This window comes from Cynocephalus volans, chromosome 1, assembly GCF_027409185.1.
Source record: "Cynocephalus volans isolate mCynVol1 chromosome 1, mCynVol1.pri, whole genome shotgun sequence".
Classification (NCBI taxonomy): Eukaryota; Metazoa; Chordata; class Mammalia; order Dermoptera; family Cynocephalidae; genus Cynocephalus; species Cynocephalus volans.
In genome coordinates, this window is record NC_084460.1 from 21,301,104 (window position 1) to 21,314,998 (window position 13,895).

A 13,895-nucleotide genomic window follows, 5' to 3' on the forward strand; every position below is an offset into this window, starting at 1 on the left:
GAGAGAAAAGTTGAAAGCTTTTCCTGTAAGAACAGGAACAGGACAAGGTTGACCAGCCACTTTTTCTCCTCTTGTTCCATGTAGTACTGGAAACCCCAGCCAAAGCAATTAGCCAGACAAACAAATACTGTAGGGAAAATACATGAAAATGGTTAGGGCCCCTCAGATATTCAGAATCTTGCCAAGCATTTGATCTTAACATGCACATGCACCCAGGTGTTTCTTGGCTATTGTCTGAGGTAGATGCACGTGGGCACCCAGGTGTCCTGGGTTATCGGACTTAAGTATAAAGGATGAGTGGCTCTGATCCACTGATATCCCCCACCCCTGGGATGCCCCCCGGGGGGAGGGCACAGGGAGGCTACCACCGCCACTGCTGCTGGATCTGCTGTAAGCCGCGGCCACTGCCAAGGAGCTGAGGACTGAGGACTGACCTTGTGTAATCTGCCAGTGGCTCCCAGGATCTTTCCCAACTACCTAGCATGGACTTGCATGTGAGGGACCTGGTGATCCAGCCAGGCATGTGAGGAGTCTGGTGACCCAGCCAGGCATGTGAGGGGTCTTTGACCTTCTCTGTACAATGGGTTTGAAGGATCTGTGGGCTCTAACCCCTAACCCGGAAAACGCAAATGGAAAACTTAGTGTAACTAAAATAAAGAAACATTTTGGCTTTAGTTATGAATTGCCTGTTCCTACAATTAGCGTAGTCATGTAGAAATACAATTGGCTATGTCGGCAGGAGTCTGCCAATCGCCCCAGCCAGGTGTGTGAGGGGACTGGTGACCCAACATGGCATGTGAGGGGTCTGGTGACCCAGTCTGTACAATGGGTTTGAAGGATCTGAGCCCTACCACTGACAATACAAATGGAAACTTAGCATAACTAAAATAATGAAACGTTTTGGCTTTAGCGGTAAATTGCTTTAACAATACAATTGGTTGTACAAATACAAATCATTTAAATTGGAAAAGATAAAGTCCAATTTTCCCTGTTTGCAGAGGACATGATCATATATATAAAAGAAGGTAAAGACTCAACCCAAACACTTTTAGAACTGATAAGTGAATTCAGTAAATTTTCAGGATACCAAATCAACAGACAAATATCAGTAGCATTTCTATACACCAGCAACAAACTAGCTAAAAACAAAATCAAGAAAGCCACCCCCCCCCCAAAAAGAAAGCAATCCCATTTACAATAGCAACAAAAACATACCTAGTAATAAATTTACCAAGGAGGTGAAAGATGTCTATAATGAGAACTACAAAACACTGATGAAAAAAATTAAAGAGAACACAGACAAAAAATGGAAAGACATTCAATGTTCATGGATTAGAAGAATTAATAATGTCAAAATGACCTATTACCCAAAGTGATTTACAGATTCAATGCAATCACTATCAAAATAACATGACATTCTTCACAGAAATAGAAAAGTCGATCTTAAAATTCATGTAGAACCACAAAAGATCCTGAATGACCAAAATAATCCTGAGCACAAAAAACAAAGTTGGAGGCATCATACTATCTGCCTTCAAAATATACTAAAAAGCTAAAGTAATCAAAACAGCATGATACTGGCATAAAAACAAACACATGGAACAATGGAACAGAATAGAGAACGCAGAATAAATCCCACTTATCTACAGCCAAAGGCTTTTTGACAAAGGTGCCAAGAACATACATTGGGAAAAGGACAGCCTCTTCAATAAATAATGCTGGGAAAACTGGATATCCGTGTACAGAAGAAAGAAACTAGACGTCTATCTGTCATAATATACCAAAATCAACTCAAATTGATTTAAACATAAGGCTTAAATGTAAGACCTGAAACTATAAAACTACTAGAAGAAAACATAGGGGAAACACTCTTGGAAATTGTTCTAAGCAAAAATTTATGAAGAAGACTTCTTAAACACAGGCAACAAAAGCAAAACTAGACCAACAGAACTGCATCGAATTACAAGGCTTCTGCACAGCAAAGGAAACAATCAAAAGAGAGAAGAGACAACTTGCAGATTGGAAAAAATATTTGCAAACTATTGTACAAGGGATGTACATCCAGAATATACACAGAACATAACTCAGCAGCAAAAATCTTTTAAAAATAAAAATAAAAATAATTCTATTAAAAAATAGATAATGACCTGAATAGACATTTCTCAAAAGAGAACTACCATATGATCCAACAATCCCACTACGGGATATTTATACAAAGGAAAGAAAATTAGCATATCAAAGAAATATATAAATCTCATGTTTACTGCAGCGTTATTTACAGTAGCCAAGATATGAAATCAACGTATGAGATCATTGACAGATGAATGGCTAATGAAATCTTAGTATATATACATAGTGGAATACTACTCAACCTTGAAAAGGATGAAATCCTGTCATTTGCAGCAACATGGATCAGCCTGGAAGACATTATGTCAAGGGAAATGAGTCAGGCACAGGAAGATAAATACCACATGTCCTCAGTCATATGTGTGAGCGTTAAAAAAAAAAAAAAAAAAAAAAGAAAAACAAGTTCTAGTGGTTTACAGCAGTGCTAGGCACCTACAATTAACAATAATTTATTGTATGTTTTCAAATGATTGGTGTCACAAAGAAATGCTAAATTTTTGCAATAATGGATATGCTAATTACCCTGATTTGATCATCACACATTGTATACATGTATCAAAATATAACTCTGTATCCATAAATATATACAATTAATAGGTGTCGATTAAAAATGAATTAATTTCGAAAATAAAATAAAATAATGGTGACAGTTAAATGTAAAAAAAGAAAAAAGGAAAGAAAAAGCTAAGGCATCACAATTAAGACTTAAACTCATGATTACTTATAGTAATGCAGTTCTCATGTGTTGATAGGTGCGTGCTATTTACCATCCTTTGCAGTTATTCATGTATGCCCAAAGAGTTAGACTTGATTCTTGGCTAGATTTGCCTAATACTTGGACAGACCTTCTTTCAGTCAATCTGTACATCAGTATTATCCTCCCTAGAATAACAAAAGTGATAACCAATCTCAGAGATGTTTTGAGGACTAATGATGTCAGCAAGAAAATCTAAATCTGACCTCAAAGAGGTCATCAGAGTAACTTGGTGGCTCATGCAGACTTCACCATGAAGTAATTATGTACCTCATTTTACAGACAATGTGTTTCTGAGAAGTTGCCTGGCCAAAAGCCCCTGCACAGCAAATTATTTTTCCTTTTTCCTTTGACTGTCTTATCAAATAAAGATTTCTTCCTGGAGGCAAAATTACAAGATCACATTCAATAAAATGGTAATAAACATCTAAAAAATGATGATATGAAATACTTTATGAGTGTTGGTATAACTAGTCAGTTTCTTAAAAAAAAAATCTTTTAGGAAATAGTCTTAATGGTCTGGAGAAGAAAACGATAAGGAACAATGTTGCTGTTGGCTTTCTTGAGCAAGGATCTTGACATACTGGGGAAGAAAAGATAGGTAGGACCTTATTGCATCATTAGGCAGACCTATGGCCAATGGAAGCCACCCCCAAGGAGTGAAATTTTAGCTGTCTGCAAAGAAGAGCTTTTTAACATCTAGAACTATACAATCACACAATCCCCTGTTCGGGAAAAGAGTAAGGGTCTGTGGGAGTGCTCAGCCAAAGCCCGATGGCTACACTGAGGCTGTTGCAGAAGCCGTGGAGAATCTAGAACCTCTCACTCCAAGCAAGCGAAGAAAGGAGGAAGGCTTCCTTGATGCATTATAGCCCTCAAATGGAGAAAACTAAACCAAATATCAGGTGCACAGAATAAAGGTGAAAAGCCATTCTTCATCCATCAATATTCCTTTGCATACAAAACCAAACCCACATTTTTGTGGCTCAAATGTTTCTGAATGCTTTTTTTTGGAAGGATTCTGGATAAAGAAACATGAATACAAATAGGCTAAAAGCTACTGACAAAACAAATCACCTGGTATTTATGTTAGTGGAGTAACACTTTTTCAAGAAAGAGTCACGTTAATTAGGATACCTTGTGATTTATCATTTATGACTATTCAGATACTACTTTGTTTATGTCTTTACAGTTTACTTTCTCATTATCTATAGAAAATAGAGATTGATTCAACAAATTAATAATGTAAACAAGTGTGGAGGTGGGGGATGTTTAAATTTACTTAAGGGGACAAATTGTTTTCAAACATGTTTACAACTACTCAACTGCATACAAATAGTGTGTTAATTATAGGTGACCCTTATCTATTCTTTTAACTAGGTCTAGCAGGGTATTTATCGGTAACATCGGTAACATCTTAGTAGCATACTTACCATTATTTTATATACAGAAAGTATTAACAATGCAAAAATATTCCTGATTCTGATTTTTCATATTCATATTGACCATCTCACAGTTATTTCAAGTTAGAAAGATTTTACCTGTAACAAATATCTGCATTATGAAGTATACTACTTTCATAATATAAAGCTATTTTCTTTTATAAAAATGATTCCAGAAAAAAAAAAAAAAGCAGACTTGCCTGAAAGCATATCCAAGCATTTCTAATTGTGCTACCTTTGTAACAAGAACACAGAATAGGTTATTCACCAACATCAACATCGAAAATAAATCTAAATCCTCTATGTAAGTATGTGTGAGTGTGTGTGTGTGCATGTGTGTGTGTGTATCCACATATGCCTAACAGGAGTGTTGTGTTGTCATTTATTTACCAAATATTAATTGAATACCTTTGTATGTCAGGTACTTCAAAGTACTTGGTAAACTTCATTGAAAACAAAAAGATCAAACAAAAATTCTTGCACCTAAAGTACTTATACTCTAGTTAGGTAAGACAGATAATAAACAGTAATAATTAATAGATAAATTCTTCAGAATATGGAAAAATGTAGAACCAGACGTGGGTTATCGTAATGTTAATGTCTGGAAGGGGGACAGGTTGCAATTTTAGAAAGGATGGTTCAGATAGACTTACTTAAGAAGGTAGCATTTGAGCAAAGATTAAAAGATGGTGAGAAATTTCATGATGTGCATATCTGGAGGAGGAGCAGTCCATGCAAGGGAAAGGCATTGCAAAGACCTTTGTATACTGAAGACATAGCAAGGGAGCCGTGTGGTGACATGAATGAGTGAAAGGAGAACAGGAGGAAATGAGGTCAGAGGTAAGGGAATCAGATCACACAAGGCCTCGGAGGTGGTGCTAGGACTTTGGCTTTTCTCTAAGATGGATGGGTGAAGAACCAAGCTGGAAGTCCTGGCAATTAGCACGTGAATAAGTGATAATCACAATTATTATTACATAGTCTATACAGTCTCCAAGGTAGGATCATTATCCTCTTTGACAGATGAGCAAAAGGAAATGCAAAAATTTTGTGACTTGCCAGAATTTAAAATGTCAGTTTTAGATGAAATCAAAGTCATAGCTCAACTTCTTACAATGTGCTTTTTTTTTTAGGTGGTGATGTAGATACAGTGTTCCCTTTCTTAACCAACGTCATCAATAATAACATGACAAGTCATGGGTCTCAGAGAGTGAATGAAGTGGGAATAGTCCCCATGGATGGCTGGAGAAGCATCTCAGGAGACTGCAAACAGTTCAGATTCCAAGAGGAATGGGAGGAAATAGGTTTCTGTAGAAATAGTCATACTCTTGCTTTTGGAAGAGCACGAAGAAATCATATTTGGAGTTGCCCCACTAAGGCTGTGCCTGCAAGTATGTCTTCACATTTTTGTACTTATTTCCCTCAGTGCACTCTGACAGCCAAGGTCTAACTGGTTTAGTAAGTCTATAAGGTAATTCCACACTCAGAGTGGATCCAAGTACAGGGCAAGCTCATCTTCACTCATTTATGGCTTGTCTCAGCCCCAACCTGCTAAGGATGCCCTTCCAGGGCTCAGCATCCCCATGGAGCAGATGTTACCTCAAGAATACCCCCTCCCAGATGAGTGTTTGCTCAAATGACCTTGCTCCTTGGACCTGAATGAGAGCTCAAGTCCCTCACTGTATATGTGACAAGCCCAAGCATGTCTGCACTGCCATAGTGTATCTGTCATGACACTAGTTCTGAAATCACACATAGGCCATCACAGGGGAGCAATTCCCTCTCTGCAATAGCATCAATAAAGAAATGGGACTCCTTATCAACTGGCTGACTGTCAATGCCAGTGACTCCCTCTTACAACAGCCACTGCCAGCCTCAAGAGCCAGTATGATCCATCATTTTTTCATGTTGGTAAACAACCCAGCCACCCCCTCCTATCTTTCTGATATCCCCACACTTAACAGGATCAAACTAGCTGGCTCTTGCCAAGTCCTCCAGTAATAAATTAGTCTTTGCCATTCACTTTCAGAGCTGTTTTAGGAGACCCATAGGGGCAGGCAAGTCAGAAAATGAGAACTCTTTAACAAATGAGGGCAAACCACCTCCTCCTTGATGCAGAGGAAAAGACTTACAGACTGTTAAAAGGTCCTCCCTCTGGTTAACAGGGTATTGACCTGTGGTCCAAATCAATCTTGGTGGAAGAAAAAAATTGGGTTTTGGAGAGGTGGAACAGATTGGTGAAGCACATTCGCTTTTAAGTAAATTGCAGTTGTTTCCCCTCTGCATACACTACAGACACTGGCACGCCACCCTTCCTAGTTATCTGCAGAGATTCTGACCTGGGGTTTTCCATTCTATTGCACTCGCTGTTGCCACCTGCTGGTAACATATCATGATTGACATAAGAGGCATGGTGATGAGGGGGGAGTGGTATTTTTATGGGAAGTGCAAATTGCAAGCTTAAGGTCACTCCAAAAGTCTTCATTCTCTGGGGACTCAGCCTTCCTTGGGATAGGAAAAGAACAGTCCAGAAAGCAAAGGAAGAGGATCCTATTCATACCTAACCTTCAAGACATTCTGGTGTGTTTTAAGTCCTATTATTCTGCCAATACAATACACGAGATTCAATTATCTGCCATTATCTTTCTCTGTGGAGTATGTTGGTCATGTATGCTCATGACCACTAGAGATGTGCTATGGAAATTTTGTATCTTGAAGACTATACGATTTTGATCTACTGGAACTTGACCTCAAATGGAAGATTGCTTTTAATTTTCCTTAAGCAAACTCTCAAGACCAAAGATAACCTCTTCTGCCTGTTTCAAGGAGCCAAGGGCTGAGGAGGTTCTGGCATACCTCATCATTTATAAAAGAGCCCTCAGAAGTATTTGGGGAAACATTCCTGGAAAAACTCAGGGTAAGCGAGTTGTTTGAAGTAAAGCAAATCTATTTTTTAAAGGCCCATGCCGAGCTATAATTTGCTATGGAATATGAAACAGAAATACATTTCCTTAGATTTCTCCATGCTCATAAATAGCCAATACCATGGTGCATGTTTCTTTGGAAATTCAGACACATTGGAAGCCACTGTGCATAGCTATATATGTTTAACTTGTCAATTTATGGCCATACAATAGGAAGGTTTCAAATGAAAATATTCCAAACGTCAGGAAGTTCAAAAGTTAAGGTCCCCATAGCAATCTTAACACACACCCACAGTACACAAATGGCACATCATAAAGAGGTTTAAAGGTTTCTTCAGTAGTAATGTCCAACAGTGAATGGGCCCAATATGGGCAACTTAACACTTATATGTATTCCCATTCTGAATTTTAATTTGTAAAGTGAGCTGTGTTTTAATATAGATATTCATGTTTCATTCCCGCATTGATGTTCACAATAAGAACAGCAATGTCAAGTGGGCCCAAGGTCTTGCCCTGTGTCCCTTCTCTTCTCTATATACTCCCTCTGCATTATCCTGTCTAGTTTCAGAGCTTTTCCATGCCACTTATATTTTAGAGATTCTAAAATCTATTTCTCCATTCCTGTTTTTTCCTCATAACTCCAGAGTCATAGCCAATTGCTTACTCAACAAATAATCAGCATCTCAAACCTAACATGACCTAAGACAAAACTCTATTTCCCTATACTCTCTACCTAAACTTGCTCTTATGTCTGAATTTCCTCTTCTCAGTAAATTGTGCTAAAATCCCCCCAGTTGCTCAAGTGAAAAATCTGGGCACTAACTTTGATCAGGCTCTTTTTCTCTCACTCCTTATTCATAATCTGTCAGGAATTCTTGTTGAGTCCCTTACACTGAATTTTCTAAATCTCAATTATCTTCATCTACAATGCTGCCACCTATAGTAGCCATCTATTGCTGCCTAATAAGTTATTACAGAATGTGGTGCCTTGGAACAACAAGCATTTATCATCTCATACAGTTTCTGAGGGTCAGGAATCTGGGAGGGACTTTTCTGGATGGTTCTGACTCAGGGTCTCTTATGAGGTTGCAATCAAGCTGACAACAGGGCTGCAGTCATCTGAACTTAGGAAATATCTACTTCCAAAGTGTGTAGTTGTTGGCAGTCCTCAGTTTCTGGCTGGCTGTTGGCTGGAGGCCTCAGTTCATTGCCACATGGGTCTCTCCTTAGGGAAGCTCATAGCATTGTAGCTTGCTTCTCCTGGAACAGGAGATCTCAGAAAGAGAAAGAACAAGACAGAAGCTGCAGCCTTTTATAACCCAATCTCAAAAGCAACAGACCATCACTTCCATTATCTACTATTGGTTACATTGAGTAACCCTGGTAAAATGTGAGAGGTGACTTCCCAAGGGTGTAAACACAAGGAGGAGGTAATCACTGGGGGCAAGTGTGGAGGCTGGCTATAGTCTCTTAATTCATCTCTCTGCTTTTCCCTTTGCTATACAAGTAACCACTAGGCAAGCATAAGTATCTTTTGAAAACGTAAATCAGATCTTGTCATTCCTGTACTTAAAACCCTCCAATTGCTCTTCACTGTACTTAAAATAAGATCTAAACTCTTAACCTAGTCCCTGCCTATCTGTCAACCTCATCTCCCATCCTTCCTTACCACTGTGGATATAGTTCTGTCGCTGTAACAAACCATATTGGGTTCCCTTTCCTGTGGGAGATTCAGATCACAGCTTAGATATCAAGTCCAGAACAATCAGCCCTAACAACCCTATCTAAACTATTCATTCAGACACTCCCCTGCCCAACTGTCATCTCTGCCCAATGCCCCATACACAAACACAAGTGCACTTCTTATCAGCTAAAAGAATCCTAATGTTGTGGGTTTAAGAGCAGGCAGAGACTTGATCTTAGAGAATGCAGGCTCCTACCATCTATGGGAGATGACTCACAATTTCTCCATACCAGGCAAAGTAATCCTTTCCCTTCAACCATGAAGCAAAAGGGTCTATAAATGCCATATGGTCCTGTACTGACCAATGAGAAGTGAGAGGATTTCTGTCAGGGGCTGTCCTTCCAAGGAAAAAAGAGCAAGCCTGATGAGAGAGTGTCTTTTGCTCCTACCACTGTCTTTCTGAATGTGACTCTACTGTGGAGATGCAGCACCCAGAGCTGCAGCAGTCATCTTGTGACTATGAGATAAGCAGAATGATGATGGAAAACCAACACACTAATGATAGTAAAACAGGAAGAAACGAAGAGCTCAGGACTTTGATCCTGGAGCCACTATACCAGTCCTATGCTACCAACCTCCAGACTACCTGACATATAAAATACTTACATATCCTCATCACTTAAGACACGGCTGGTCAAATTCTTCTGTTACATGCAGCTAAAAGCATTCTTAATTGTTATATTTATTCACAAAAGACCTTTCTGCTAAGTGATGATGGCTTATTCATTAAGTCTCAGCCTCTGTAACATAGAATGCACTTAAAAATACCTGATGACAAAGAACCATCAGAATTACCGAGGCCTATAATTTTCTTGCTAAACTTTCTTAACTTCAGCAACACCTTTCTGCCTCCAGCAGAGATGCTCAACCCATCATTGACTCTCTTCCTTCCTTTCTCTCTTGATCTACAATCAGAATCTTAGAAAACGCCTCACCTAAAAGACACAGGCATCCACACCTATGGTGCAGCTCACTCCTTGGGTATCTTTTGACAGATGTATCTTAAAGAGCACTCATTAGGGAAAAGTTAGACTCGTTTGCTGTTATTCACCCAGAAGGAATATTTTTAAATCTTCTGAAGCTCACTAAACATCTGGCGTAACAAGGAAAAGTGCTTGTGCCTTGAAGTTGGAGTTTAAGGCTACAGCTATTTAGCTCGTGACAGCTTGCCCCATTACCTGCCACCCATCTTGGTCAACATTCAATTTCAGCATAGTCCCTTGACAATCTAACTGGTCTCCCTACTTACATACTTCCTCCCCATACCACTTACTTTTCCATAGCATAGCCAGAGTAATCCTTCTAAAATATAAGTCAGATTACACCACTCCTCTGCCCAAATCTTCTCATGGCTTCATCTGTCAGGGTTAAAGCTGAAGTCCTTACAATAACTCACAAGGTTCTCCAAAACACTGGCCACTTTTGCAGTCTGACCTTGTCACCTAAGACTTCTCTTTGCTTGTTTCTTTTGGGTAAATTGGCTTCCTCACTGTTCTTCAAAGAATGCAAGCATTCTCCTACCTCAGGGCTTTTGCATATGCTGTTTCCTCTTTGGAAAGCTGCTTCTTCAGCTCCCCTCATGGCTTGTTCCCTCACTTCATGTCTCTACTCAAATGTTATATTATCAATGTGACCTTTATTGTGCATCATATATAAATAGGTCCCTCCCTCCCACACACACACTCAGCACTTCCTCTCCCCCTGCACTGGCTTTTTTTTTTTTTAACCAAAAACATTTATTACAAACTGATAAAGTATAACATTTGTTTGTTTGTATATTGACCAGCTTCCTCCCATTGTCATATAAATGCTCAAGAACAGGGACTTTGTCTGTATTGTTCAGTCTGTTTAAAGAATTTAAGCACGTTAGCAATGCAACAGGTGCTCGATGAATATTTGTTTTTGTGAATGAACGAATGAATGAATGAATGAACAAGTTTATCCTGGGTAGTGAAGTCACATCACTGCTCAGTTTCCTTATCTATGAAACTGAAGCTGAATGAAGATTAGGAGATCTCTAGGTTTTCTCCATGTTTTCTTATTCCACATAAATCAGAACCTGCCTCCAGCCTAAGAACTAAGGGGACGGGTGTGGCACAGAGCCAAGAATCGGTGTTTATCTAGGCCTTCCACCCCCTGGCTTTCTGGGTGGCCCTAGGCAAGTCACTTAACTCTGTTCTTTAAGTTGTCCATTTATGAAACAAGGCTAACACTTACCTACCGCATTGGGAAGTAGAGAGCATTAATTAATGCTTGTAAACTGCCCTGGTATTTCTCAATTAAAAGATTCAATTAGAGTAAATTGTTACTATTAGGTAAATTAAAACGATAATTCATACGTGAAGTCCAGCTTTAAAAAATAAGAAGAAACCATCAACTACATTCTAAAACAATCCACAAAAAGTTCTACTCAAAAAGACATTTTTTTCCGAAGTTATAATAGTCTAAGAAAAAATGTAGTTTCGAGGAAGCAGCATGCCAAATTTTACTTACCTAGAATGTTCCCTGTTTCTATATATATGACTGAGATTACAGTTCAAAATTTACTGTTTAAGGAAAAAATGAATATATTGTAGCACATTGCCTACTTTATGTATCTCATCCTTAAAGACCCAATAAAGAAATATTTTAAAGCACAAAATATTTTTTGAAAAATGTATTATAATTGTTCATATTTGTGAAGATAACCAAAATTATTCAAGAAAAAGAGAATACAAAGAGCTGTATTTTGTGATACTAACGCTATAAAAGAGAGCTGAAGTTCTACTAACTGTATAACCTTAAACAAGTTGAGCTTCTTAATTTAAAAAGCTTTATTTAACTTCTAATCATTTTTTAATTCACCCTGCCCAAAAAACAAGCTTGCCCACATCTCAGCTGCATTTTAAAAAAATGTATTTTTTAAATTGAATTTTCTAGTACTATCTGTGAAAGAGAATGTTACGGCATTACATCTCCTTCACTCCTTCCATCTAAGCTAACCTCCTTCCTTCCCTCTCTCCCTAAATACTCTCTTCCTTTCTTCCTTTTCTTCATGGTCATGAAGGTCCTCAGAGTGGATCTACTCAGCCTGCCTGCTATGGGAAACGTGGGAGGCTGCTTCTTGGTGAAGGACCCAGTTGGCCTCCTGGGATGTTGGGGTTGATTGACGATGCCCAGGAAGGGCTAAGATTTAAGAGCCAAGACACCTTTCCAGAAACACTTGTGAATTTGGTAGATCTAGAGAAAAAGGGTTTGCCTGCTCAACAAGCAAGGGAAGGTGATTTTTGTGCAAAGCTAAACAGATTCACTTACATTTTCTTTAGACCCCAGCCCCAAATCTCCAGTTTACCCACTCTCTTTAGTTGCTAAAGACAACACATGTGAAGACTTTTCTAAGTAGTAAAAACCTCTGTAAACCTTTCAAATTATTATTACTTACTAGACCTGTTTTTGGACAAATTAATTTGTTTGGTAACCAGATGAAAATTATGGTTTCTCCTCCCAGAAAAATGCACAGAAACATAGAATTTTATGTATGATTTTTAGAGTGTTTAGAATACCTCTAAGAGTCATGAATCCCAGACACTGTGACTGACGAGCACCAGAATAGGAAAAGCTACCTGAGGAGTTCTACAGAGGGTCTCCATTGGTACCCCGAATTCCCTGAAACTGTGGACATTTTCCTGGTGAGGTTTTCTCAGCTTTCGTCAATGCTATCAAGGGGGTCTGTGACCTACTTGAAGTTAAGAACTTCTGAGCCAGGGCTCCTCCAAACATCAATTTTGCCACAGTTCCCCCTGGCCAAATCCTAAATTCTCAAAGAGAGAGGCATGTCTCCATCATCTATTTTATTATTCCTGGCACATAGAGTGTTTAATACGAGGGTACTTCAAAAAGTTCATGGAAAACGTAATTGAAAGATAATACAAATCTTACCATGAGCTTTTTGAAGTATGTTCATATAGACTCGTGGAATGAATAAATCAGTTAATCAGTCAAAAAGCCAAGTTGGTTCATTAGAACAGTTGTTAGCATAAAACATAAAAAGAAGAACCATCAAGCAGAGACATAGAAAGATATATACAGATAATCGTATTTAATTTTATTTTCTAAATATTTCCAGATATGTTCCAGAATAGGCATGTTAGTCCTGTGAAATATATTTTAGACTTTTTCAGCTTCATAATCAGCATTTCCAGGTGAGGTATACAGATCACAAGCAGCTTCTTGAACTTCAGTGTGCATACACTTCACGCAAGGATCTTCTTAAAATGTTGGTTCTAATTCAGCAGATGGGGAGAGGGTCTGAGAGTTGCCTTTCAAACAAGCTCTCAGGTGATGCTGTTATGACCAGCCTGCAGATCACACATGGGGAAGCAAAGACATAACTGAACGGAGGAAGTGGGTGTTAGGGGTTCTGTTCTCTTCTCACCCATATTTACCTTTGAGACAAGGATGTAACTCTAATTATGAATGGATTTAAGGTGAGGAAAGAGCCCATAACAAAGTGATTGAACATGACTTTTACGTAGAAATACCATGAATCTCCTCTACGAGCCAGCTAAAAGTGATGTCAGATTAGATATAAACTGAGACCCAATTTGATTGGATTTTCCCACTTTCCACAACAAATAGAACAAGTTACTTAGAAGAAGTAGTTATTTCACTTGTATTTAGGTTGTTACTGACCAAAAACACAAAGATTATTTATTTTAAAATCTTATCAAATTATTCAATATGATCAGATTGTCAGGGAAGGTAAATTCCTACCCAAAATAAGAATTGCAGGGCAGAATGCTATATAAATTATTTAACAGTGTGTTGGCCTTTTTTCTCTCTTTTTCTTTAGTAATATAGCCCTGGGCCATTTAACCCCTCTGTTCACCCCAGAAAATTACCAGGTGAAGTTCTATTACTCTCAC